This window comes from Macaca mulatta, chromosome 11, assembly GCF_049350105.2.
Source record: "Macaca mulatta isolate MMU2019108-1 chromosome 11, T2T-MMU8v2.0, whole genome shotgun sequence".
Taxonomy (NCBI): Eukaryota; Metazoa; Chordata; class Mammalia; order Primates; family Cercopithecidae; genus Macaca; species Macaca mulatta.
In genome coordinates this window covers 119,959,378-119,985,177 of record NC_133416.1, presented here as the reverse complement: position 1 = coordinate 119,985,177, position 25,800 = coordinate 119,959,378, and the positions used below count along the sequence as shown (strand labels likewise).

Below are 25,800 nucleotides of genomic sequence, written 5' to 3'. Positions count from 1 at the left end.
TGAGGCCTCTCTTGTCCTCCCAGCTCTATCCCCTTCCACTGAAGCTTTGGAGTGAGACCTGTGACATGAGGGTCGAAAGCTCACTCTCTCCCCAAACTCTCACTAAAGCAGTCTTCTAAACAAAGACGGCTCCATGTCTACATGGAATTCTAATAGGAGGGAGAAAACAAAATTGTTTTTTACCCTCTATCCAAAAGTAGTGTGAATTTGGAGTCTGGAGATTGATGGGTCACTAGACAAGATTAAGGAGTAATCCAAAATGAGAGAAGCTGAGATAAGAGAGCTGGAGGAAGTGAAAAGCCCCAGCCATATGGCAGCACAGGGGAGCCCAGGAGGAAAGGCAATTGATGAGAAAATTCCTATGGTGGGAGAGGCTAAGGAAATGTACAACGTTGACTATTCCATTTTAACTTGTTTTCTGTTTTGTCTTGAGCTGTGGTCCAGATCAGCCATTTTCAAGCCTTCAGTAAAAGCCTGCTACACATAAGTTGCCAGAACATCTGGGGATGTTCTGAGGCATGGGGTGGGCGATGTTTAAAGTAAGATGAAGAGGAGACAACAGCTTCAGGAGGCAAGACACCACACACCACATGGACCCATCTAGAATTCCACACGAGAAGTGACTGGGAGTGCAAAAGCCCTCTGAGATTCCCAGATATACCCAAGAAGGCACTGGACATCCTACAATACGTGAAATGGGAGCTTGGACCATTTTGATTCTGATTTTAAAGTGACAGACAAATGGAGGTGTGGAGGAACAGGAGACATCCCACATGTAGATGGCACTTTCAGACTTTGAACCTTAACACTAATGGCCAAGGTTTCAAAAATAATGATGCAAAATGGAACTCAGCGCCTGAATGGCTGCTGAACTGTGGTGTTAATTACATGTCTGCAAGACATTGAGAAGGCTAAAATTAGCCAACAATCTGATATGTTGACATTTGGCATCAGTAACTGAAGCTTCTATGAAAGACAGATTTATAAGATGAGCTTCTGTTTCATGATGACACACAGGCTTTCAGGAGCCTCAAGAAATTCTGAAAGTTCAGCATTTTCTCTGCATCCACTTGGCTATGCATGGTGCTGAGAAAAGGTGCTGGCTTGCCCACTCCTTGAGGTGAAAGAGAGGAGGAAGAGAGAAGGGCAAAAGCTGTTAGACTAAGCTCCCAGGCTTAGTCACTGGAGTGTATTTTTCTGGTGATATTCATTAATATGCATACCCAGAACCAACACTTTTCAAAAAAGTGAAACAAAATAAAGCTCTCTGGCTAACTATAGAATTCATTATGCTGCTTAAATTATTGCGGGAAATGCATGCCTAAGGTCTCCAAGCTGGGAAAACTTTTTATTATATGCCAGAAACTGAGCCAAGAGTTTAACTAAAATTAACTCATTTGATCCTCACAAATACCTTCGGTGGAAGGTACTATTATTATCCCCTTTTTACAGATAGGGAAATCAAGTCTAAAAGAAGCAGTCACTTAGCTGGTGTCTCTGTCAAAATCAAATCAAGAAATCCAAAACTGTTTCAAGTATTTACGACAGAGAGAATTTAATGCAGGGGATTGGTTACGTGGGTAAGGAGGGAGCTGAGGCTATCGAGGAGGGTGAGGCCACCCAGAGACTAGCAACAGCAGAAAGTGGTTACTGCCGAAGGCTTGGGGGATGAAGGGAGAAGGTAGGCTTCCTAGAGCCTTGGGGCCAGTGTCACCCAGTAGAAGCTGGAAACTTGGAGGAGTCAACAAACCTTCCAGAGGCAGAGAGGGAGGGGGAGAAATTCCTTGGTCTTTCCTTCCTTCTGCCTTCTCCTGTAATGCCATTGCTTCCCATTGGACAAACCCAGCAGGAAGCCAGGTGACAAAGAAGTGTGGAATATGTGGGCTGCAGGGATGTGTCCCCTGTAATCAGAAAAGAACAGAGGACAGATAAATAAGGCCAAGACCAGGACAGCTGGTAAGTGCCTTAGCCAGAATTTGAACCCAGGTCTAATCCAAAACCAAATAAACCACAGCTCCTTTCATGGAAGAACATAACATCCAACTGTAAATTTCCTCAAGGTGACACCTGTCATTCCACGTGGAAATAGGGGAGGCCAGATGACCTTCTCAGATTCTGGGCAACGTTCCCTGTTAAGGGCAGGCATAAGGGCATGAGTTCCCACAGGCATGAGTTCCAACCCCAGTTCAGGTGCTGGCTCCTCGTGTGACTTTAAGCAAATGACCTCACCTCCCTGAACCTCAGTTTCCTTCACTGGAAAATGGAGGATAGAATTACACACTTCACAAAGTTGATCTAAAATTTAGAGAGCAGTTGAGTTCATGCAGGTGTTAAAAAAAAAAAAATAGACCAAATTCCTACCATTGCCATCAACAACATTATGTAACCTACAGATTTCTCATTTAACTCACAGAATTACCACTTCACTTACAAGCTGGGTGTCCTCTTGAGGAGGCAGGGTTGGCAGAGAAGAAATGAATTCCTCAGTCACATCTTCAAAGCTGTCCTGGGCATTCTCTCAGAGGCCTCTTGGCTTTCAAGCAAACCTATCCAAGTTCATTAACAGTTACAAGCTGCTCCCTGGGAAGGAATACCTGGAGATCCTGCAAAGTCTGTTTATTCTGGCCTGTTCTCCTTAGTGCATGCATTTACCTCATACTGCAACCCTACTTTGCTTTCATTAGAAAATTATTCATTAGGGGAAAAAAGAGAGAAAACCAAATACCTAGGCAAACAAACCCAACTCCCAGGGCTTGCAGATCTGTTATGAGCCTTTGGTTTGGAAGGCATCAGGGAAATGCAAGCCACAATTAGGATTATGAAATGTATGATATGGGCACAAGTTCAGCATGGAGTTGGCTGAACTGCTCTGCTGTGATGGGACGGGTTTAATTTGTTCAGCACAAAACCATCCGGTGAGTCATCTGCTCTTTTTGATTGAGCTGGAGGTAGTGCAGCTCCCCAAACAACAAACACCACTACTCACCTTCTAGGGGACCCTTCCCGCCCCCTTCTACACCCATGCAGTGGAAGTGACAGAGAATAGAACCATCTAAATGTTACTCAAAATGTGGTCTAGAAAGTGCTTACTCCCTTAGTGGGTTAAGTAGTACCCCCTGCAAAATGCATGTCCACCAGGGATTTCAGAATGTGACCTTATTTGGAAATAAGGTATCTGCAGATGTCATTAGTTAAGATGAGGACATACTGGGTCAGGGTGGGCCATAAACCCAAAAATGTGTGTCCTTATAAGAAAAGGAAAGAGTGTGCATGCCTATAGTCCCCACTACTCGGGAGGCTGAGGTGGGAGGATCACTTGAGCCTGGAAGTTGAGGCTGTAGTGAGCTGAGATCACACTGCTGTATTCCAGCCTGGGTGACAGAGCAAGACCCTGTCTCTAAAAAAAAAAAAAATTCATTAACTAACTAAAAAAGAAGAGGAATGAAGACACAGAGATATACACAAGAAAGAAGGCCATGTGATGATGGAGGCAGAGATTTGAGGCAAAGCTACAAGGCAAGCAATGCCAAGGATTGCTGGGAACCAACAGAAGCTGGAAGAGACCAGGAAAGACTTCATCCAAAGTCTCAGAGGGAGCACGGCCCTCACTGTTGCTCCATTTCAGACTTCAGAACTGTAAGAATACATTTCTGTTGTTTTAAGCCACACAGTTCGTGGTAACTTGTTAAAGCAGCCTCAGGAAACTAAGACATTAATAACAATTTTGATACTTAGCTCCTCACAGATCAGCAACAGTTTATGGACCAGCACCAGTCCACGGACCACACTTTAAGTAGCTCTCTATTTGGATTTAGGCTCTGTCTTTCTCCAGCTGTTGGATTCGGTCCAGGGAAACTCTTATTCGCATCCTTAACCCTGGGTCTATACTTAATGGCAATCCCTAAGGATAATGATGCATACAGCATTCATACCGTAATCGATTAGTGGTGGCTGCCTGGAGGAGGAGTCTATGGCTCAGAGGGGAAAAAAACTGCAGGATCAACTAGCCATGTCTGCCCGGGATTGAAATGGAAAGTCACGGCATGTCTATGCTATCCAAACAGTCCTCGAATATTCCACATTCTCTTTGGGGAAGATCCCTTTGGGAGCTATCATTCAAGAATACATCTAAAAATAATAATAATAATGATGGTGATAGACGCATAGAGTCTTACTACGTGTTGTTTTATATACATGAATTCATTCCACTTTCATAATAACCCTATGAGGCACATATTATTATTATCCCCATTTTACAAGTGGGGAAACTGAGGCTAAGTGAGCCATGGACTCAAGCAGTCTGGTCCAGAGTCCTCAATATCATCCACTATGTCTGTATATTCATCCCTTAGCATAATATCTATAAACAACTCACTTTATAAAGAAGTAGCTTTTTTTTTTTTTATGAGCCCTGTCTTAAATGTGCAGGAGTGCAGTGGCACAATCTCAGCTCACTGCAACCTCCACCTCCCAGGCTCAAGCCATCCTTCCACCTCAGCCTCCTGAGTAGCTAGGATCTCAAGTGTGCATCACCATGCCCAGATAATTTTTGTAATTTTTGTAGAGACTGGGTCTCACTATATTGCCCAGGCTGGTCTTGAACTCCTGGGCTCAAGTGATCCTCCCATCTTGGCCTCTCAACGTGCTGGGGTTACAGGTATGAGCCACTGTGCCCGGCCAGGAGTACTTTTTTTTTAAGTAGCCTAAATTTACATACGTTGAGCCTCAAGAGAGATTCCCCCACTATGTCCACCTATCCATGTCTGCCTGCCATTTGTGACCCTCAAATTGCAAGCCTTTCTGAAAGAGAGAGCCCCAGAGGGAGAAAAATAACAATAACAAGAGTAGCTAAGATATATTAAGCACCTAGTATGTGTCAGCCCTATTCTGACAGCTTTAAATCTTTAAGGCATTTAATACGCACAGTCCCATGAGGTGGTCACTGTTCTTATCCCAAGGGTTGTTAATTGCCCTTGGCTTTATGAAATTGCACATTTCTAGACAGCTGCAGTGCTCATACTCCATGTCTCATTTCTCCATGTGTTCACCAAATATTTATGCAGCACTTACTATGTGCCAGGCCAATGCAAGATGCTGAAGAAGACAAAGTCCCAGCCTGAAGGGGCTTTTGGTCCAGTAAGGGGATAGTCAGGAAACAAATAAGTATAACACAGTGAGACAAGATTCCCCGGACAAGGTGTCAGGTAAACATAGAAGAAGCTGCTAAACACTGACTAAGCAATCGTTCTCAAACAGAGGCGGTTTTGTCCCTCAGGGACATTGGGCAATGTCTGGAGGTACTTTCAGTTGTCACAATTGGTGGGGGTAGTGCTACTAGAATCTAGTGGATAGAGGCCAGGGATGATACACAACAGCTTACAATGCCCAGGAAAGCTCCCACAACCGAGAAGTGTCCAAAACGTGGTAAGGTTGAGAAACCGCACTGTAAATGAGTCAAAGTCAAGACAAATTTGAGCTGGGCTTTTAAGGATGTGTAGGGGTTTATAAGAGGGGGAAAAGCATTCCAGGCAGAGGGAACAGCCTATGCAAAGTCAAGAAGAAAGTAAAGGGCAAGGCACGTTTAGAGAACATGTCTCAGGATGTCCTCCCAGGGAACAACGGGAACAATCTCAAATGGGAACCGTGTAGCATGAGTAATAAAGTAGGGTGGGAATAGATCCCAGTGGGTCCCAGGAAGCAGTCTACATTTCATCCTCTAAGCAATGAGGAGCCACTTAAGGTATTTGAGCAGAATGGACAATAGCAGGTCAGAACTGAAGAAAGGCTTGTGGGGAGGTGGGGAACACCAAGGTCAGGACACCATGAAGCCAGGCTGCTCCACACCATCTCTGTCCCAGCATCTAGTGAATCCTAAATTCTGGTGCCTAACTCTGGCAGGCCCAAGTGCAAAGCGTCATTCTGCATCCCAGACTCGGCCAGGCACAGATTCAAAAAACAATTAGCCTCCGCTGATATGGCAGTGACGAAATCTTAACTCCAGCAGGCAAGAGCACAGCAAGTTTCCAAACCTCTGCCCTGAGGCATTTCTAGCCATTTTTATCTGGGGAGGCTTTTTCTGCTAGGTTTAACTAGGGAGGTAAGAAGATGACCTAATTTGAGTTCTTAGAGGCTCACACACTCAAAATTAAGTTTCTAAGGTTCTGTCCCTGACATCTCTCCATGCCTTTTCCTTTTGTTTCTATTGACTTCTCTGCAAAGTGCTTTAGGGTCCCAGTGGAATTTACAAGCCTTACAGCTTCCCAGAGTTTACCTCTCAACGAATCCGGCCGGTGGCCATTTTTGCTGTCAGCCAGGATAATCGATACTATGCTCTCAAATCGTGTTTCTTTCTTGGGCAATTTTCCTGAGGCTGTTATCTCTGCTCTGTGACACCCAGGACTGCAAATGGCAGTCAGAGAAGAGTTTTGGTTTGGGAGCTTGTGTCAGAGGTGTTTGAACCAGAGTGACTCCATCTTGAATAGGGGCTGGGTAAAATAAGGTTGAGACCTACTGAGCTGCATTCCCAGGAGGTTAAGCATTCTGAGTCACAGGATGAGATAGGTCAACACAAGATACAGGTCACGAAGTCCTTGCTGATAAAACAGCATACAGTAAAGAAGTCAGCTAAAACCCACCAAAACCAAGATGGTGACAAAAGGGACCTCTGGTCGTCCTCACTGTTCATTATACACTAATTATAATGGATTAGCATACTAAAAGACACTCCCACCAGCGTCATGACAGTTTATAGATGCCATGGCAACATCAGGAAGATACCCTATATGGCCTGAAAAGGAGAGGAAGCCTCAGTTCTGGGAATTCCTCACCCCTTTCCCAGAAAACTCATGAATAATCCATCCCTTGTTTAGCATATGATCAAGAAGTAAATATCCTTAGTCCAGCAGCCCAAGCTACTGCTCCGCCTATGGAGTAGCCATTCTTTACTCCTTTACTTTCTTAATAAACTTGCTTTCACTTTATGGACTCACCCTTAATTGTTTCTTAAGCAAGGTCCAAGAACCCTCTCTTGGGGTCTGGATCAGGACCCCTTTCCAGTAACACTTGGATTGATATTCACCATGTATAGTCATATGTCCTGTAATGATGGGGATGTGTTCCGAGAAATGTACTCTTAGGCAATTTGGTCATTGTGCAAACATCATAGAGTGTATTCACACAAACTTAGAGGTATAGCCTACTACACACTTAGGCTATAGGGTAAAGCCTATTGCTTTCAGGCTATAAACCTGTACAGCATGTTATTGTACTGAACACTGTAGGCAATTGTAACACAATGGTAAGCAATTGTGTGTCTAAACTTATCTAAGCATAGAAAAGGTACACTAAAAATATGGTAGTACAATTTTATGGTACCACCATCATATATGAGGTCCATCATTGACCAAAACATCGTTATGCAGCTCATGACTGTATTTGGGCAAGTGACTTCCCCCTTTGGACCTTGTTTTCTTCATTTGTATAATGGGAATAATAAGGTATCTAATTCAAAGAGCTGTGTAGAGACCACAGATGTGAATTGCTTAGTACAGTGGTTGGCACTTAATAAACGTTCAATAGATTAATATAGTAATAATATTATTGTTACCAGAGCCACCTAAAACTGCATGACCTTCTACACTCTCCTATTCTTTGCTAGAAATTATGAAACTACATGAGAAAAAGGTAGAAGGGAATGAAAAGTCATACAGATCCTTCCCTGCATCTGCCGTGTCCACTCTGTGCTGGGTTCTTGTTTGCACATCCGCTTGTCTTTAATCCTCACGTGGCAGCCGCAGAGAAGTGCTGCTTCTATCTTCCTTTAGAAAAGAATTTCCTTCCATTGCAAAGAGAACCTTCAGGATCTGCTGCAGCATTTGAGCCAAGACCACCTTCTTTTCAGGTAGCCCCAGCCAATGACTGGGCATGGCAGGGGTACTAAGACCTTGTCACTTCTGCCCAATTTGAGGCTTCTTCATTGCTGTCTTTTGATGGGAGCTCCCTGTTGGGTGGGCCAAGACTTCAAGCCTGCATCATGAGCTGAAGGCTTCCCCTGCACACTCCTGCTTCAACCCCTTTATCTTTCACAGGCATTAACCCCCAGTAAGCCTCTTGCACCCCTAACTCTGTGTCTGCTTCCAAGAAGGCCTAACACACCCCACAACCAACTCTTAATGTTGTATGTGTGTATGATGCTGGTGTGAGTATGTGTGTGCAGATATGTGTGTGCCAGTATGGGTGTATATGCACAGGAGTGTGTGTGGGTGTTTGTGCAGGTGTGTGAAAGTATGTGTTCAGTTGTGTGTATGTGTAGATATGTGTGCAGGTGTGTGTGTACGGGTGTGTGTGCAAATCTGTGCAGGTGCATTTGGAGCTTGTTTCCGTGTCTGTAGCACAGGCTCATGCTTGAAACTTGCAGAGCATGAGGTTCTTATCTCAAACATGAGACGCTTGAGTGCCAGGGGAGGTGTCTCAGAGCCTAGCACGGTGCCCAGCTCATTGCAGGAGCAGCTTGAGGCATATTTGTGAAATGAATGACTAAATTGATAACTGTAATGCAATATTGAAATCAGACAGTAGTCTGCATCTTACAGAAGAGAAAAACATTCCCAAAGTCCAATTTCCTTTTAATCTTCTTAATGACAGCAATAGCCAATATCTACTGAGGGTTTTGATGGTTGCAGTTACACACTCTAGATCCACCTTCATGGAAGAGCACACTACGTCAACTGCAGAGCCACCTTACCCAAAGCCACACACCTCCCAGGTACTCAACGGATGCTGAGTATACAGACCCAACCATCTTGAACCAACTCAGGACACCTCTCGAGGGCCATTCTAGCTCCAGGGTGCTCTGTGGGGTCAGCTGAAGCAATGACTGGACTGCCATTGCAGCTCAATGTCTCCCACTACCTTATTCTGCTCCCTTCATCTCCTTCCCACTGGGTTGGATCCCAAGAGCTCTCTTTATTAAACATCCTGCATGCTCATCTCCCCACAAAGCCATTTCTTGGGGAACCCAGGCTGCATTAACGAGGGTGCCCAGAGCATTCACATGCATGGACTCATCAAATTCTCACTACAGTCCTAGAAGGTAGGAATTATTAATCCCATGTTACAGGTAAGAAATAAGAGGCCCAAAAGATCACATGGCTAGCAAATGGAGAGTGGGGATGCCAGCCCAAGTGTGCTGGACTTCAAAGCCTAAGATTCTAAATCTTTGGAAATGAGTGTTTCCATCCTCCACCTCCAAACGGAGTCTCTAAACTGAGTCCAGCTCTCAGAAGTAGCCAAGGTAATAGAGAGCTGCTTGACACCCCAGAACCCAGCTTTTCCCTTGGGCATCACTCTGAGGAGCCTCCACGGGATCCAGCACGAACCAAGAACACCAATCAGAGAACTCTAAAGTTCATGCTTCCAGAAACGCTTGTTTGCGATTAGATCGCCAGAAAGGTCATTTTGAAAGAAGTCATTGCTGAGCTGATAATGAGTTTAAAAGGATGTTTAATCAAACATAGTTATCTGATCGAAGCTGGAACCTGAGAAATGAGCCCGAGACTTCCCAGCCCACTGAAAGCCTGTTAAAAGAATCAAGAAAACACACAATTTACGTAGCTTCTTTATGGATTTTTGGGGGAAGCGGGGCATCTCACTGGGCAAGAGAAAGAGAGAGAAAAATGTATAAGGACTGAACCAATTTGATTGAAATATTTGCTGTCTTTGGGGCCAAAAAAGAAAAACAAAACACCTGTCTCCATAATTAAATGTCATTTTTGTAGAAGATTTAATTAGAAAGCCATCAAGGGAGAAATCCCCCAAATGGGTTTGACATGATACTAGTATCTGAAACTGCTAAATTAGAAGTGAGAGGAAAGGCAAGATGGCACAAACTGCACAGGCCAGGAAAAACCCAGGAGGCTGTTGAGGGTCTCTTCAACAGAGCAGATTGGAATAAAGAAAATTAAGAAACCTTATTCTGATTTGCCATTTGTTACGAAGTCTCCCAAAGGCATTCACAGGTGATTAAGCTTTTAGAAGACAGGCATTTCCTCTAAATTTAATAGAAATAGAGAGCTGGACATTTATCGAGGCTCAAAAGCTGCATAACAGGTCATATATTTTGTGGATTGGCATTTATTAGCATGCATTGAAGGATATATAAAATGATTGTCACTTTTGGACTGCCTAACATACCACATATTGAATCTTCAAAAAGACAGAGAATAGAAACTTATACATGTATTCATTGACTTATTCTTCTCTCCCTCTTTCTCCTGCCTCTCTTTCTCCCTCTCTCTCTTTCTCTGATTCACACACGCACACACCATAAAATGAAATGAACTATAGAACTTAGAACTTCCCACCTTTCATACTGTAAAACACTTCATTCTCCTCCTATCCACAATATTTAGCATCTCAACACACAGCCAACTCTAACACAGAGCTCCTAGAGAGGATCCCTCTGGAACACGGCTCAGCTATTTTCTTATAGGAAATTGCAGAGAATTTCATAGCAGTGCAGTGTCCCCCTTTCTGTTCAGTCAGTCACCAGGGAGGCTGTAGCAGCCTACAAAAGCTGGTAAATGGCAGAGATCTGAGCCTCCAGTGTGCCCTGTAAGCCAGCCCTGGAACAATGGCCAGGGCTGGCCTCATTTCCTGGGATGTTCTTTGCTCCGTGGCATCAGAAGCTCTTTCAATGGCTCTTGTTTCCTTCTTCAGTGGCATAGGGACGGAAATGGCCAGAGAGCCTGCTTCCATTCACGTTGGTTAACTGCCCACAAAATGTGAAGGTCTTGGCCAGGTATTTTCACGGGTTATGGATGAGAAAGTTAAAGCCCCATGTCACTACTTGGGGATCTTCAAAAGCAGGCACTGAAATAGAGTTTGGGGTGCAAACTGTTTCCTAGGGATCGACACTTATAAAAGGAACAAGGAGGAAGCAGGACTGGGTGGAGAGAGATGTTGGAAGCACTGGCCTTGCACAGCCTCGGCCAACCCCATGGGAAGCTCTGGAGCAAATACGGTCCCTGGAAGTTTTCCTGCATTGAGCTGACACGGCCAAGCCTTTATACCATATCCCTACCTGGCTCAGATGCAGAGACTGACTTCCCAGAGAAAGGCATGACGTTGGGCAAGTGGCTTTCTGCAGCTGAGGCTACCCCTGAGGGAGCTGACAGCTGGAGACCTTCGGTCAAGTGCACTCCCTGCAGCTGGACAGCAAGTCTGATGGTGCCTCTCCGTGTTGACCTCAACCAGTGCATTGGTCTCCTCGGGCTGCAGGATCACCCTACCACAGGCTGGGGGGCTTACACAACAGAAATGCATTGTCTCACAATCGGAAGCTAGAATTCCAAGATCAAGGTGTCGGCCAGGTTGCTTCCTTCTGAGAGCTGTAAGGGAAGGATCTGTTCCATCCTTCCCTGCTGGCTTCTGGTGATTGCCAGAAATCACTGGCATTCCTTAGTTTCTGCTGTATCACCCTAATCTCTGCCTTCATGTTCACATGGTGTTCTGTGTGTGTGTGTGTGTGTGTGTGTGTGTGTGTGTGTACATGTCCAATTTTTCCCTTTTTTATAAGGACACCAGTCATATTGGATTAGGGGCCCATCATACTCCAGCTATAACCTCTTCGGAATGAACTATATCTGCAACACTATTTCCAAGTAAGGACACACTCTGAGGCATTAGGGGTTAGGACTTGAGCCTATGAATTTGGCGGGGCTGGGGAAATAATTCAACATATAACACACAGAAAGGCTAAATAACGCCCATGTCCATGTCCATGCAGGATGTGAGTAGCAGAATCACAATGGAAAGCAAGGCCAAAGGGTATGGGTAAGCCAGTGGTTTTAAGCCAGTGGTATGGGTAAAACTGCAGCTAGCTGGATTACAAATTATGTATCAAGCTTAGCAGTTCACTGTCCTCCACTCTATTAAAGCAACTAGTCAATACTTATGACTTAGTGGATTCCTCTTATTACCCAGTGTGACGCCTATGTGATATAGTTGAATTTCTACCATGTCCTAACTCTGCTTATCCTTAAGAAACAAGACACCTGAGATTTAAAAAAAAAAAAAAATTCCCTTTGTATGCCGAGTGCAGTGGCTCACACCTGTAATCCCAGCACTTTGGGAGGCCAAGGCAGGTGGATTGCTTGAGCCCAGGAGTTTAAGACCAGCCTGTGCAACATGGTGAAACCCCATCTCTACCAAAAAATGCAAAAAATAGCCAAGTTTGGTGACACACATACCTGTAGACTCAACTAGGGGACCGAGATAGGAGGATTTCAGTCCCGTAGCTGGGTCAGCAGGTGTGTGCCACCAAATGGGAGGGAACCTGAACCTAGAAGGTCAAGGCTGCAGTGAGCCATGATTGTGTCACCACACTCCAGCCTGGGTGACAGAGCAAAACCCTGTCTCAAAAAAAAGAAAAAGTTCCCTTTGTAATCAGACCAACTAAGACTGGTTAGAGCCAAAATTACTGACCAAATGACTTCAAAAAGATCTCAGGCTCCATTATCATCTCATTTCCATGCTAAGTGACACTCCCGCTAGCACCATGACAGTTGACAATCACTATGACAATGATCAGAAGAAGTCATAAAAAGACAGAAAGGAAGGCAGCACTTTGGTTCTGGGAAGTTCCCTGCCCACTTCCAGAAAAGACATGAATATTCCTCCCCTTGCTTTTAGTGTTCAAACCCTTCATCAGAGAAATGGTATATTTTAACCCCCTCACCCTTACCTGTTAAGAAGTTGGTTTGTGAGCCATGCTCCTGCTTCTCAACTCCATAGCCATTGAATAGTCAGCACTGCTTGACACGCACTTTCAGTTTTGTGTATTTGCTTTGTTTGGTGTATGACACCAAACAAGGAAAGACCCCATCTTTTGGGGGACTGGCTTTGTCAGTAACACTGCCACATCCAAGATGGGTAGTAAATTCTTTTAAGGTTAAATATTATAGTCTAATACTTAATAACCACCTAGAAGGCATTGAGTCTTAAGTCTTTATGGTTCTGAGAACATTTTGGTTTCATATTGAAAGCTATGACAGCCAGAAAAATGCTTATATAAACACACACAAAACATTTTTGCATGCAAAATGTGTTCATCTGATACCCATCCATGATTATAAGGGTTATGTTCCTCCTGCCAAAGAACGAATTGGAAAAAAAATAGAAGCTTAAAAGGGATTTCAAGATGCTATGAAAACAGGAAAGAGAAATTAAAGCTGGGATCTGCCAACTCTACCCCACAAATCTGGGGCAGGGTCTTCCACAAGTCTAATGGCTTGGGAACACAGAAGGAAACTGGTGATAAATTGTCATGCTACCATGATTTGCCACTTCCCCACCTTTTGTTTCCAGCATAGAAGGAAAGTTGTGTTTCTTGAATAGAGTAAAAATCCACACACAGCACCCCACCCTTGAAAGGATCTTACTAGCATTTGAATGTAAACCCACATCAAGTTTTCCTCCTTGAACATGAGTGTAAAGGAGAAAACTGGTGCCTTTCTGGAGTAATTTGGTTTTCCTCTTCTTCCGTAGGTCTGCTTTACATATTCTTGAGTTTTTATATATTGGACTATTGGGGTGAGGCTGGGCTTCAAGATAAACTATTGTAGGGAAGAAACTGTCATCCCAGGAGAAAAGTTAGTGGTTTCTAAATCAGTGAAGATTTTGATTATGAACAAAAGAACCTTGCTCAAACTGGGTTAAGTAAAATAGACACTGCGTGGTTTCATTTAAGTTACTAATGTGGTCTTCAGGCAAGGTTTAACCTAGGAACACAAAGTATATCATCAAGATTCTTTTCTTTCTAATCCCTAGACTGACTTCACTACTTGATTTTATTCTTTGACTCCACGCAATGCTTCCAGTATTTTCAGGGTTCTATCCCTCCAAGTTTAAGTTTCTTTCCATGAGAAAGAAACACCTATCATTCTGTAGTTTCAGCAAAAGTCTCATGGTAGTGGTCATGTTAGAAAATGCCTATATATATATATATATAAATTTTTTTTTTTTTTGAGACAGAGTCTTGCTCCATTGCCCAGGCTGGAGGGCAGTAGCGCAATCTCAGCTCACTGCAGATTCCACCTCCCAGGTTCCAGCAATTCTCCTGCCTCAGCCTCCCAGGTAGCTGAGATTACAGGCATGTGCCACCTGTAATCCCAACACGTGGGATTGATAAAACACAACACCTGTTCAATATGTCTCTTCAATACTAAAATTGTCTAATTTGATACTAGGGTCTAAAATTCTGCTCAGGGAGCCAAGAGTGAAGATAATGGGTGAACACTGATTTCTTTCTAGATTTGTCACCTTACCTGAGAAAGGCTCAGTTCTCATTTCTTTTTTATTTTATTTTATTTATTTATTTATCAGAGATGGAGTATGGCTCTGTTGCCCCTTCTAGAGTGCAGTGGTGCAATCTTGGCTCACTGCAAACTCTGCCTCCCAGGTTCAAGTGATTCTCCTGCCTCAGCCTCCCAAGTAGCTGGGATTACAGGCATGCACCACCACACTCAGCTAATTTTTATAAATTTAGTAGAGACAGGGTTTCACCATGTTGGCCAGGCTCATCTCGAACTCCTGACCTCAGGTGATCTGCCTGCCTCAGACTCCCAAAGTGCTAGGATTACAGGCGTGAGCCACTGCTGCACCCAGCCAGAAAATGCCTTTATATTTTAGAGATGCAAACTACAATACTTTGGGATAAAATGGCAAATATCTGGGTTTGCTTTAAGAAATCTTAGGAATAAGAGAAATAAGGGGAAAAAATGAAGTAAGTGTGGCCAAACTTTTATAATTATTGAATCTGGGTGACGGGTGTTTGGGGGTTCCCTTTAGTATTATTTCTGCTTTCTGCTGGTTTACAAATTTTCATAATAAAGGTATATTTCAAGAATCATTAGAGAGGGGTGAATACAGTATTCACTATTTGGGTGCTGGGTACACTCAAAGCCCAGACTTCACCACCACGTAATATATGCATGTAAGAAATCACACCTTCATGCATGTAATCTCAGCACTTTGGGAGGCTGAAGCAGACAGATCACCTGAGGTCAGGAGTTCAAGACCATCCTGGCCAACATGGCAAAACCTTGTCTCTACTAAAAATACAAAAATTAGCCAGTGTGGTGGCACGCACCTGTAATCCCAGCTACTCAGGAGCCTGAGGCAGGAGAACCACTTGAACCAGGGAGGTGGAGGTTGCAATGAGCCGAGACTATGCCACTGCACTCCAGCCTGGGAAACAGAGTAAGACTCCAACCCCACCCCCAAAAAAAAGGCTGAGCACGGTGGCTCACACCTGCAATCCCAGCACTTTGGGAGGCCGAGGTGGGTGGATCATGAGCTTAGGAGATCGAGACCATCCTGGCTAACACAGTGAAACCCCGTCTCTACTAAATATACAAAAAAATTAGCCAGGCGTAGTCGTGGGTGCCTGTAGTCCCAGCTACTGGGGAGTCTGAGGCAGGAGAATGGCGTGAACCCGGGAGGCGAAGCTAGCAGTGAGCCGAGCTCGCGCCACTGCACTCCAGCCTGAGCGACAGAGCAAGACTCTGCCTCAAAAAAAAAAAAAAAAAAAAAAATCTACGTTCGTCTTCCCTAAATATATCAAAATTTTAAAATAATTTTAAAGTCATCACATTGCAGGTAGCTCCAATTTGATCACAGGTCTATCCCTGAACCAATCACTGTGGCCATAAGAACACAAACCTCTGATTGGTCACACTAAATTTATTTCCCACTCCTGAGTAGAGGACAGAGCTGACGTCACCTGAAGCACCCCCAAGCAGCTAATCAAGGAGTTGTTACTAGAGCAAAGATGAAAAGATGCAAGGAGCAAAACAACTGGTGTCTACCACGATTCACACTGTCTCAAGCAACAATGGCTCTGGCTCCACGAAAGCTGATGGGGGCCTTCTTCACACTTGGCATCACAAACGCTCCTCTCCTTTCTCCCTTCTTCCCCCCTTCGCCACCACTTTCTCAAGAAGTCAGGGAGGTGGCACAATGAGGTCGTGGGGAAAGTGCCTCCTCAAAAGCAGAAGATGCATTTATTCATTAAAACGTATTTTTTTTCTTTTTTTTTTTCCTTTTTTCTGAGACAAAGTCTTGCTCTGTCACCTAGGCTGGAGTGCAGTGGCACAATCTCAGTTCACTGCAACCTCTGCCTCTCGGGTTCAAGCAATTCTCCTGCCTCAGCCTCCCAAGTAGCTAGGATTACAGGCGTATGTCACACCTGGCTCATTTTTGTATTTTTAGTGGAGACGGGGTTTCACCACGTTGGCCAGGCTGGTCTTGAACTCCTAACCTCAGGTGATCTTCTCACCTCGGCCTCCCAAAGTGTTGGGATTACAGGCATGAGCCAATTTTTTTTTTTAAGACAGAGTCTTTTTCTGTCACCAAGGCTGGAGTGCAGTGGCACAATCTTGGCTCATTGCAACCTCCACCTCCCAGTTCAGACGATTCTCCTGCCTCAGCCTCCCAAGTAGCTGGGACTACAGTCGCACATCACCATGCCTGGCTAATTTTTGTATTTTTAGTAGAGATGGGGTTTCACCATATTGGCCAGGCTGGTCTTGAACTCCTGAGCTCAAGAGATCCACCCAGCTCGGCCTCCCAAAGTGCTGGGATTTCAGGCATGAGCCACCGTGCCCAGCCTCATCAAAGCATATGTATTGCTTACTTGCTATGTGCCAGGCACTGTGCTAGGCACTGAGAACACAGTGATGAACAACAATAACCTGGTTGGTGACTATAAACCTATAAGCAAGCGTTTTATATCACTGAGCCTGTTTTCTCATCTGTAAAGTAGGAACAGCAATATATATACAGTTGACTCTTGAACAACATGGGTTTGAACTGTGCAGTTTCATTTATATGACTTTTTTTCAACAAATATATTGGAAAAATTTTTGGAGATCTGCAACTATTTGAATAAACTTGAAGATAAACTGCCGAAAAATATTTTAAAAATTGACCAGCCACACTGGCTCATGCCTGTAAGTCCAGCACTTTGGTAGGCTGGGGCAGGAAGATTGCTTGAGCCCAGACGTTCAAGACCAGCCCAGGCAACTTAATGAGACCCTGTCTTTACCAAACAAAAAAAATTATTTTTACTTAGCCAGGCATGGTGGCATGTGCCTGTGGTCCCAGCTCCTCAGGAGGCTGAGGCAGGAGGATCACTTGAGCCCGGGAGGTTGAGGCTCCAGTGAGCCATGATCGCACCACTGCACAGCCTGGATGACAGAGCTAGGTAGACCCTGTCTCTAAAATAAAATCAAAAAATAAAAAAATCAAAAAAATTTAAGAAAAAGTTAAGTATGTCATGAATGCATAAAATATATATAGATACTTGAGTATTTTATCATTTGTTACCATAAAATATACATAAATCTGTTATACAAATTTAGAACTTACTAAAACTTCTGCACACAAATACTTACAATGCATACATGGCACCACTGGCAGTTGAGAGAAATGTAAAGATGCAATATTAAACCATAACTGCATAACATTTACTGTCGTCCATACTGACTGTAATACTTTTGTAGCCACCTTCTATTGCTATTTCAGTGAGCCCAAGTGTTGAGAGTATCTACCTAAAACGCCATGTGACAATAATCATCTCCAAGTGAACAGTATATCTCTCCAGTAAATTGCGTATCACAGTAAAAAGTGATCTCTAGCGGTTCTCGTGGATTTTTCATCGTGTTTGGTGCCATACCATAAACCTTGAATAACTCCATGGGACCCATACAAAATGCCATTAGCGATGTTGGAAGTGCTCCCAAGAAGCAGAGAAAGGTCATGGCATTACAAGAAAAAGTCGAGTTGTAGAATATGTATCTTAGATTGAGGTCTGCAGCTGCAGTTGCCCACCATTTCAGACAGATGATTCATCTTGTAAACAGACTATGTAAACTTACAGTATAGATCAATACAGTATAGTACTAGAAAAGTATTTTATCTTCCTTATGGTTTTCTTAATTACATTTTCTTTTCTCTAGCTTACTTTATTGTAAGACTACAGTATATAATACATATCACATACAAAATATGTGTCAGCTGACTATGTCATCAGTAAGGCTTCTGGTCAACAGTAGGCTATTAGTAGTTAAGTTTTGAGGGAACCAAAAGTTGTATACAATTTTGGCTATACAGAGGGAGGGAGTTGTCCATTCCCCTAATCCCCACACTGCTCAAGGGCCAACTGTATATACATACCAACGTCATCAGACCAGATCAGAGAAATGAGCTAGATGAACAATTTTGGCAAATTGTGAAGTTATTATTTTTCCTCTGTGTCCCCCTTTTCCCTACTGATCCTCATAGTTCTTCTCTTGGTGTCTAATAAATGTGTCTCCTTGACACTGATATCAGTTAAGGTTCAATTTAGCAGCACATTAACACTACCAAAATAATACTCAAACAATATAAAGCTTATTTTGCATCTTGTATAAAGTGAGTCCAGAGGTAGAAAGTACCAGGCTGCTATGGCAGCCCCACAGAGTCACCAGCAACCCAGGCTGTTTCTAGCCTTCTTCTCTGCCAACTCTAACATGTGGCTTTCATCTTCAAGACTGCTTCATGTTGACAACATAGCTGCTGCAGCCCCAACCACAACATCTACATTTCAAGAAGGAAGAACTGAAGAAAAGGAAATGGCCAAAGGGTTCTTATCTCCCATTTGGCCCAGCCTCCCTTAAAGAAATTTCCTGGCATCACCAACAATACTTCTACTTACATTTCACTGGCCACTCATGTCCACAAGTGAAGTTGGAAAATAAAATTTTCAGCTGGGCATATTGATGCCCACCAACAACATAGGATTCTATTACTGATGAAGAAGTAGACTGAATATGGAGTTTAGGCAACTAGTAGAGTATTCTACAACATTCCTTAGAATGTACAGATACCAGAAATCATATTTTTTACATTATTAAACCATCTACTTATATAACCTTTTAACAACCAGAATTCTTTACTTCTGAATAAGAATTTGTATTTGGCCCATGCCCATTTAGTCTCATGCCTACCTACAGAACCTGATCAGGACACCATCTCTGAAGAGCTATGCATTCCTTTCCAAAGGAAACTATTCCAATAACTGATTCTCATGTGATCTCTGAGGCATGATGGGAGGTAGGAAAGCTTGCCATAAAAATCCAAGCCTAATGAGTAAAAGCTCTCCCAATCAGCCTTCAATCCATTTCCAGGGCAAACAGTCTTCTCCTCTGTAAATGAGGGCGGGGGGGATGGAAAATTTCTCTACCTCTTTCAGCCCTGACATTCTATACACCTTTATAAAGTCCATTCATCAGATTACCATAGGTGCAGATAGATTTATCTCAAAAGAGTGTGGGGAAAGGGAGTTTCACCGCTATTTTCAAAATCCATTTCAAGTCTACTTAATAAGAGGCTTTTTTCTTTTGTTAATGGAACTTGGAAATGCATGAAAATTGGAGATATAAACTTCTGGATAAGAAGTATTAAAAGCTCCACTTTCCACCTGCCTTATCATTTTCATTTCATTGGGTCATATGTAACTTGGGATTACAACATCTAATGTGGCCGTATCTCGAATGCAATTACCATTGCTATGGTGGGTTCCAATAAGTATGCACTACTGAGATTAGCAGCTCTTGCCAATGAGTTGAAATTTCTAAAGAAGGTAGATCACAACCAGAAAAAAAAAAAAATCCACTATCTAATCTTACTGCTCTATAATACTGTAGGCTACTTTATCTTTTTAATAAAGGGATATTATTTTGCTTATAATTGTTAGCCCAACAAATTTAAAATATTTAACTATAACAAGTACATTAATGCTTTCTAATAGATTCCTTGGAGTCTGATACATTCACAATCTGGCCCTCCATCTGTTTGCTTCCCTGAAATATTGCTATCCTGAGTAAATGCTGTTGCATATTTTTCTGCTGATCAATTTAAAGTTTAACATTCTTCCCTTTCCAAGGCTCAGATCCTTTCAGATCATTTTTTGTGACCTAAGCTGGCATATTTGGAGATTCACCAACTCCTTCAGGTCACTGAAATTCCAGGAAGGGCAATGAAGGAGTAATTTTCATGGTGGCTAATGTCAAGAGTAGATGTCTAGTTCATATCCACACCCCTGGAGGAGTTTATCCTACCATTTAGAGCTTTGTTTTTAGCTGAAATTTATTGAACACTTGCTGTGTGCCAGAAACTATGCTAAATATCTTATATGCATCATTTCATTTAACTCTCTCAACAATACTGGAGTGTGAATACCATTATTACAACCATTGTCAGATGGATGAGAAACCAAAGTTCAAAGAGGCTAAGTCATTTGGTCAAGTCATAATCAGTAAATGGAGGAGCAAAGGTTTAAATCCAGGTCTTTCTGACGCCATAACCCAAGCTCTACACACTGTGATAGACTTAACTATTGCCCCAATTCTTCATCCTTTCCTGTAACCATGCCCTTTGCCATGTAACTTTGAGCTCCTCCCACAAAAGACCAAGTGTACTTCCCTACCTCTTGACTTCAGGCTCAACCATGTGATCTGACTTGCTCAATGTGATACCTGCATATATGACACAAGTATAGGATTGGAATATGCTTGCACAGTTGGGCTTGCTTTCTTTAAATTTTGCCAGTACCAAGAAAAGAACATGCTTGGGTGGCCTGCTAGTCCTAGGAAGAGGATAAGAGACACATAGAAGAGAATCACTTCGGCCAACTTGTAAACGTATGAGCAAGAACCAAACATTTGTTGCACGTCACTGAGATTCGGAGGTTGTTTGTTACACAGCAATAGCAAACTGATACAAACACCATAATTTACTGTATCCTGGTTATCAAAAATCTTCATTAAAACTGGAAGGAAAATCTTGTTCTTTTAATTTAGCATGAGCTACCAATATTTACAGAACATAGCCACCAACGTATGGAAGATATCATCTGCCTGCTGCAATCTGATAGGCTAAGATGTATTGACTGGCCCCCATGCCATCCATCATTATGTTCAGATGCCTAGCTTGATTACCTGACATGAAAAGTTTCAGGCTGACACTGAACTTTGCAGGATTTAATTGGTTCCTCCTGGAATCTCCAAAGACACACATAAACATGCATAGATGCATGAGCACATGTGTGTGTGCACACACCCCACACACACACAAGGGCCTCCCTGCCAATCATGGAGAGGAGACAATTGTCAATCTCAAACTTCAGTCTGCTTCTCTGCCATAACAAAGAGATTCCAAAAACAACCTGAGTGCAGAATGACCCTGAAATATGTTGTGGGGACAGAAATTCTGACTTGTCTTTTTCTTCAGACTCTTTTGGTGCAATGAGGAGAAGGAAGGAAAAAAAAGCTATAGGCTCAAAGTTAAACTGACTCAGAAAAGAAAGCACATGATACATGAGGAGGAAGACTAATGAATAAAGATAGAAAAACAAGGTAGTGGTGAGATTCAGCATATACAAAGTTCTGTAGCAGTATCTAACATGACTTCTATCAGTATGACAAGGTGGGCAATCCCTTAGTCAAACATAAGAACACAGATTGGTCAACTTCTCCCATCTTCTCTGTTATAACCTCTTACCCCATAGTCAAAATGTATCAGTCAACTGCCCTAATTTATTGCATGCCATTCTTGTATGTAGGTCAACCTATCCCAGAGAAGTTGTTAGTCATTTATTCGTTCTACAAAACTTTATTGAATGTCTGCTACATGCTGGAGCTATGATGATAAGCAAGATACATATGGTCCCTGCCCTCATGCAGTGTTCAGTCTACTGGGGAAGACCATTAGACAAGCTCTTACATATAGCACAATGCATGCTATTGTTGGGGAATAAATGGTGCTCTCAAAATGCCATTTGGGAACAGCCTTCAAGTAATGACCGTGGGGAACTGGTGCATAAATACCCCAGCTCCCTCACCTCTCAGATGGGACAACTGAGGTATGCATTCTACATTGACTCAGAGTTTCCTTGCAGGATTAGTCTCTGGTGGATGGTTTGATAATGGGTCCTTTACTGAATGCCTTCTCATTCCTGTCTGACTTCCCCATTTCTCTACTAGTGTCAGATCCCAAGATATATATTTAGGAGATAATCCTAGGAAACGCTGGAGGATATAGAGCAAAGGTTTCTTAACCTCAGCACTACTGGCATTTGAAGATGACAATTTTTTGTTTTAGGGGAATGCCCTCTGTATTGTAGGATATTTAGTAGCTTTCTTCTACCTGCCAGATCCCAGTAGCACCCCTCCATTTGTGACAACCAAAAATGACATTGCCAAATGACCCCTGGGTGGTGAGAACCACTGGATGGAGCATTACAAATTTATCACCATCTCCAAGATGAAGCCTTACCAACATTAAGGTGAATCATAAATTCTGTGGGAAGAAAGAAACCAAAGATCTTCAGAAGATTCTTATTTCAAGGACAACAAATACATGGCGCAGATGTTCATATCATCTGGCTTGTATCCATGGCAAACATCACCAATCAATTCCTGCTCTCTTTCCTTCTAAGTCTGAAGAGGCTGCTACCTTCCTCTATGTAGGGCTACAGGCAGCCATTACCAATGGAGTCAAGTTGGAATGAGAGAGTCACATGTACTACCATACTGTTGCTCTCTTTGCCACCCCTACATTGAATTACAGTGTTAGAGAAGAGTCTCCACCTTCTTTCTGCCCCAAGATGCAGTACATATAATCTACTCCCCTCAGCAATGCACAATGGCAATAGTTCTCAACTGAAGGATAGGGCCCACACTCCCCTATGGAAGAGTCAGAATCCTCCTGGGGAGAAAGAGTGCATATGCAAGTGCAATGAAACACTCCCGCCACAAGTAATTTTGACAGCTCTGATTTGCATCCCACCCCCACCCCAACCCCCATCTAGGAATCATTGTTATAGACGTTAGACATAATTCCTTGGGAAGAAAATTTTTCTTTCCTTCTCTACATTTTTCCCTTAAGAAAATATGAGATTATTACTTATTCATGGAGCCCTTGATTTATTCCATTTGCTTTCATAATCCAAATACGGATTTAAATATGTTTTTAACTTAATGCAACCTGAGTCACAGTGGTTTGGTTTCAATAGGTCAACATATACTGCTGGCTAATTGAAGGCAGATCTTTCTCAAGCCCTGGGCTAGAATAAATTTATTTCCCAAGTCTTTCCTTCCTTGGGAAAGCTAAGAACTGCACCAGCCAGCACAGTTAGTAGGAAAAATAAATTCCCCCTTCCCCTTACCTGTGTGGATAGCAGAGGGGAAAGGGTTCAATTTGATAGTGAGAATCTAAGCTGGTGCTGAATTATGTAGAACGAATGTTGCCTGGAGAAGAGAAGAAAAGCCACGCTTCAAAGCAGGGTCAAAATGCTTTCTAAATTGATAGCAGTACTACATGCCTATTAAAGTGACGATCAGCAACAACACAATGACAAGAGCTAGCAAGGACATGGAGCAACTAGAACCCTCATCCATTGCTGGGGGAAATACAAATGGTACACCCACCATGGAAAACAGTTTGGCAATTTGTGGTAAAGTTAAACATATGTTTCTCATGCATACCCGCAATCCTATTCATTGGTATTACTCCCCAAAAATGAAAACCTATATTAACACAAAATCAGTACACAAATGTTTATAACTTTTTATTTACAGTTGCCCCAAACTGGAAACAACCAAAGTGTTCCTCTACCAGAGAATGAATAAACAGACCACAATGGAATACTATTGATCAATAAAAAAGAATGAGCTACTAATATACACAACAACATTGATGTATCTCAAATACATCATGCTAAATGAAATAAACCAGATTCAAAGGGATATATATTACATATATATTTTACATAACACAGAAAATAGATATAATGAAAAGTAATGGCAAAAACTGCAATTACTTTTGCACCAACCTAATATATATTACAAAATTTCATGTGTATGGCATTCTGGAAAAGGAAGAACTGTAAGAATGAAGAACAGATCGATGGTTGCCAGAGGCTGAGGGTGAGAGAATGGGCAGCATGAGAGAATTTGGGATGGGGGTGGTGGTTCTGTATCTTGATTGAGGTAGTGGTTATGTCAGTATGCATTTGTCAAAACTCATAGAACTGTGTACTGTAAAGAGTGAATTTTACTATCTATAAATTTAGAAATTAAAACTAAACAAATTAAGATTAGCCCTTCAATTGATTATACCATCCACAAATCCAAAATATCTTAAAATGCTTCTGTGAGCCTCATCTGGAAAATGGGGCTACGTTATAGGCCATCATAAGGGTTAAATGGGACGAAGAACACAAGTGTAGTAAGTCCACAGTGATTGATGTTTACTATTATTCATTTAATCAACTCTTATTCCAGGCAAAGCTCCAAGAGTTAGAGTTACTTGCTTGTCTTGTCCACTAGGCTATAGATTTCTGCAGGACAGGGAATATGCCCAATGTGTACCTGTGCTCACCAGAGTGTCCAGTGTCATGCTTAGCACAGGAAAAAATAATAAATTTTCATCAAATTGAACTGTTATGGGCAGAGACCGCTAATTGTCCCCCAACATCTTTCCTCCCCTATTCAGTAATAATCCAAAGTTTTAGCTGGAAACATGGCTGCCTAGCCAGAGACTACCTTTCCCAGCCTCCACTGCAGCTAGGTGTGGGCATGTGACTTGGTGTGGCCAATGAGACACAGGTGAAAGTGAGGGGTGCCCTTCCAACTTGTGCCTTTAACAGAATGTTTGTGTTGCTGGCTAGAAAGCCAGAACTAGAGCCAATGCCTTCAACCCAGAGACAGAAGCAATACGTGAAGACAGCAGAGGCATCCATCCTCCTGTATCTAGAGACTACTACATGAGAGAGAAAGAAATGAATGTATATCTTTCTGAATGCCACTGTTAAAGCAGGCAAACCAGTACACTAACTCATACAAATGGATGCTCACTGCACATACTGTTCTGCTCCTTCATTCAGTCGTTCAATAATATTTAGTGAGTACCCCATTGTCAGAGGCATTCAAACCAGAGTGACTCCATCTTGTGTAGAAGATGGGTAACATAAGGCTGAGACCTACTGGGCTGCATTCCCAGGAGGTTAGGCATTCTAAGTCACAAGATGAGGTAGGAGGTCGGCACAAGATATAGGTCATAAAGACCTTGCTGATAAAACTGCATGCAGTAAAGAAGCCGGCCAAAACCTACCAAAACCAAGATGGCAACAAAAGTAACCTCTGGTCATCCACACTGTTCATTATACACTAATTATAATGCATTAGCATGCTAAGAGACACTCCCACCAGTGCCATAACAGTTCACAAATGCCGTGGCAATATCAGGAAATTATCCTACATGGTCTGAAAATGGGAGGAACCCTCAGTTCTGGGAATTGCCCACCCCTTTCCTGAAAAACTCATGAATAATCCACCCCTTGTTTAGCACATAACCAAGAAATAACCATAAAAATGGGCAACCAGCAACCCTCAGGACTGTTCTTTTATTCCATTACTTTCTTAGTAAACTTGCTTTCACTTTATTGTATGGGCTTACTCTGAATTCTTTCTTGGGAGAGATCCAAGAACCCTCTCTTGGGGTCCGGATTGGGACCCCTTTCCAGTAACACCATGACAGCTGCTCTGGAATGCCAAGGGGTGTATGACTGGTCCCTGCTCGCTGTGAGCGCACCATGTAGTTGGGAAGAGAAAAATCTACAGCCAAGAAAAGTTTAATCGTTACATACAAATTTAAGTCTTGACATAATGCAAATAATGTCCTAACACCTTCATTGATTCA

At 42.7% G+C, this 25,800-nt stretch overlaps 1 protein-coding gene and 1 long non-coding RNA gene across 26 annotated transcripts in view; one reads left to right on the top strand and one right to left on the bottom strand.

Annotated features, from left to right (window-relative positions):
• LOC144333084 (uncharacterized) overlaps positions 1–1,247 on the top strand; it is a 35,093-nt gene extending 33,846 nt beyond the window's left edge. Inside the window, exon 3 of the long non-coding RNA XR_013401437.1 lies at positions 434–1,247. This is a non-coding gene — a long non-coding RNA (uncharacterized LOC144333084). The remainder of the gene's footprint in view (positions 1–433) is intronic.
• Positions 1–25,800, bottom strand: part of RPH3A (rabphilin 3A) — a 334,954-nt gene that overhangs the window by 169,706 nt on the left and 139,448 nt on the right. For 10 of the 25 annotated variants that reach the window (XM_077955183.1, XM_077955191.1, XM_077955203.1 and 7 more), the window contains one exon: positions 23,267–23,348. The exons of 6 other annotated variants lie outside the window; for them this stretch is intronic. The gene's annotated coding sequence lies outside the window, so the exon portion shown is untranslated. Of the gene's footprint in view, positions 1–2,431; positions 2,547–23,266; positions 23,349–25,800 lie in introns of all 25 variants that reach the window. 9 more of the 25 variants (XM_077955194.1, XM_077955204.1, XM_077955172.1 and 6 more) reach the window with 2 other exon arrangements.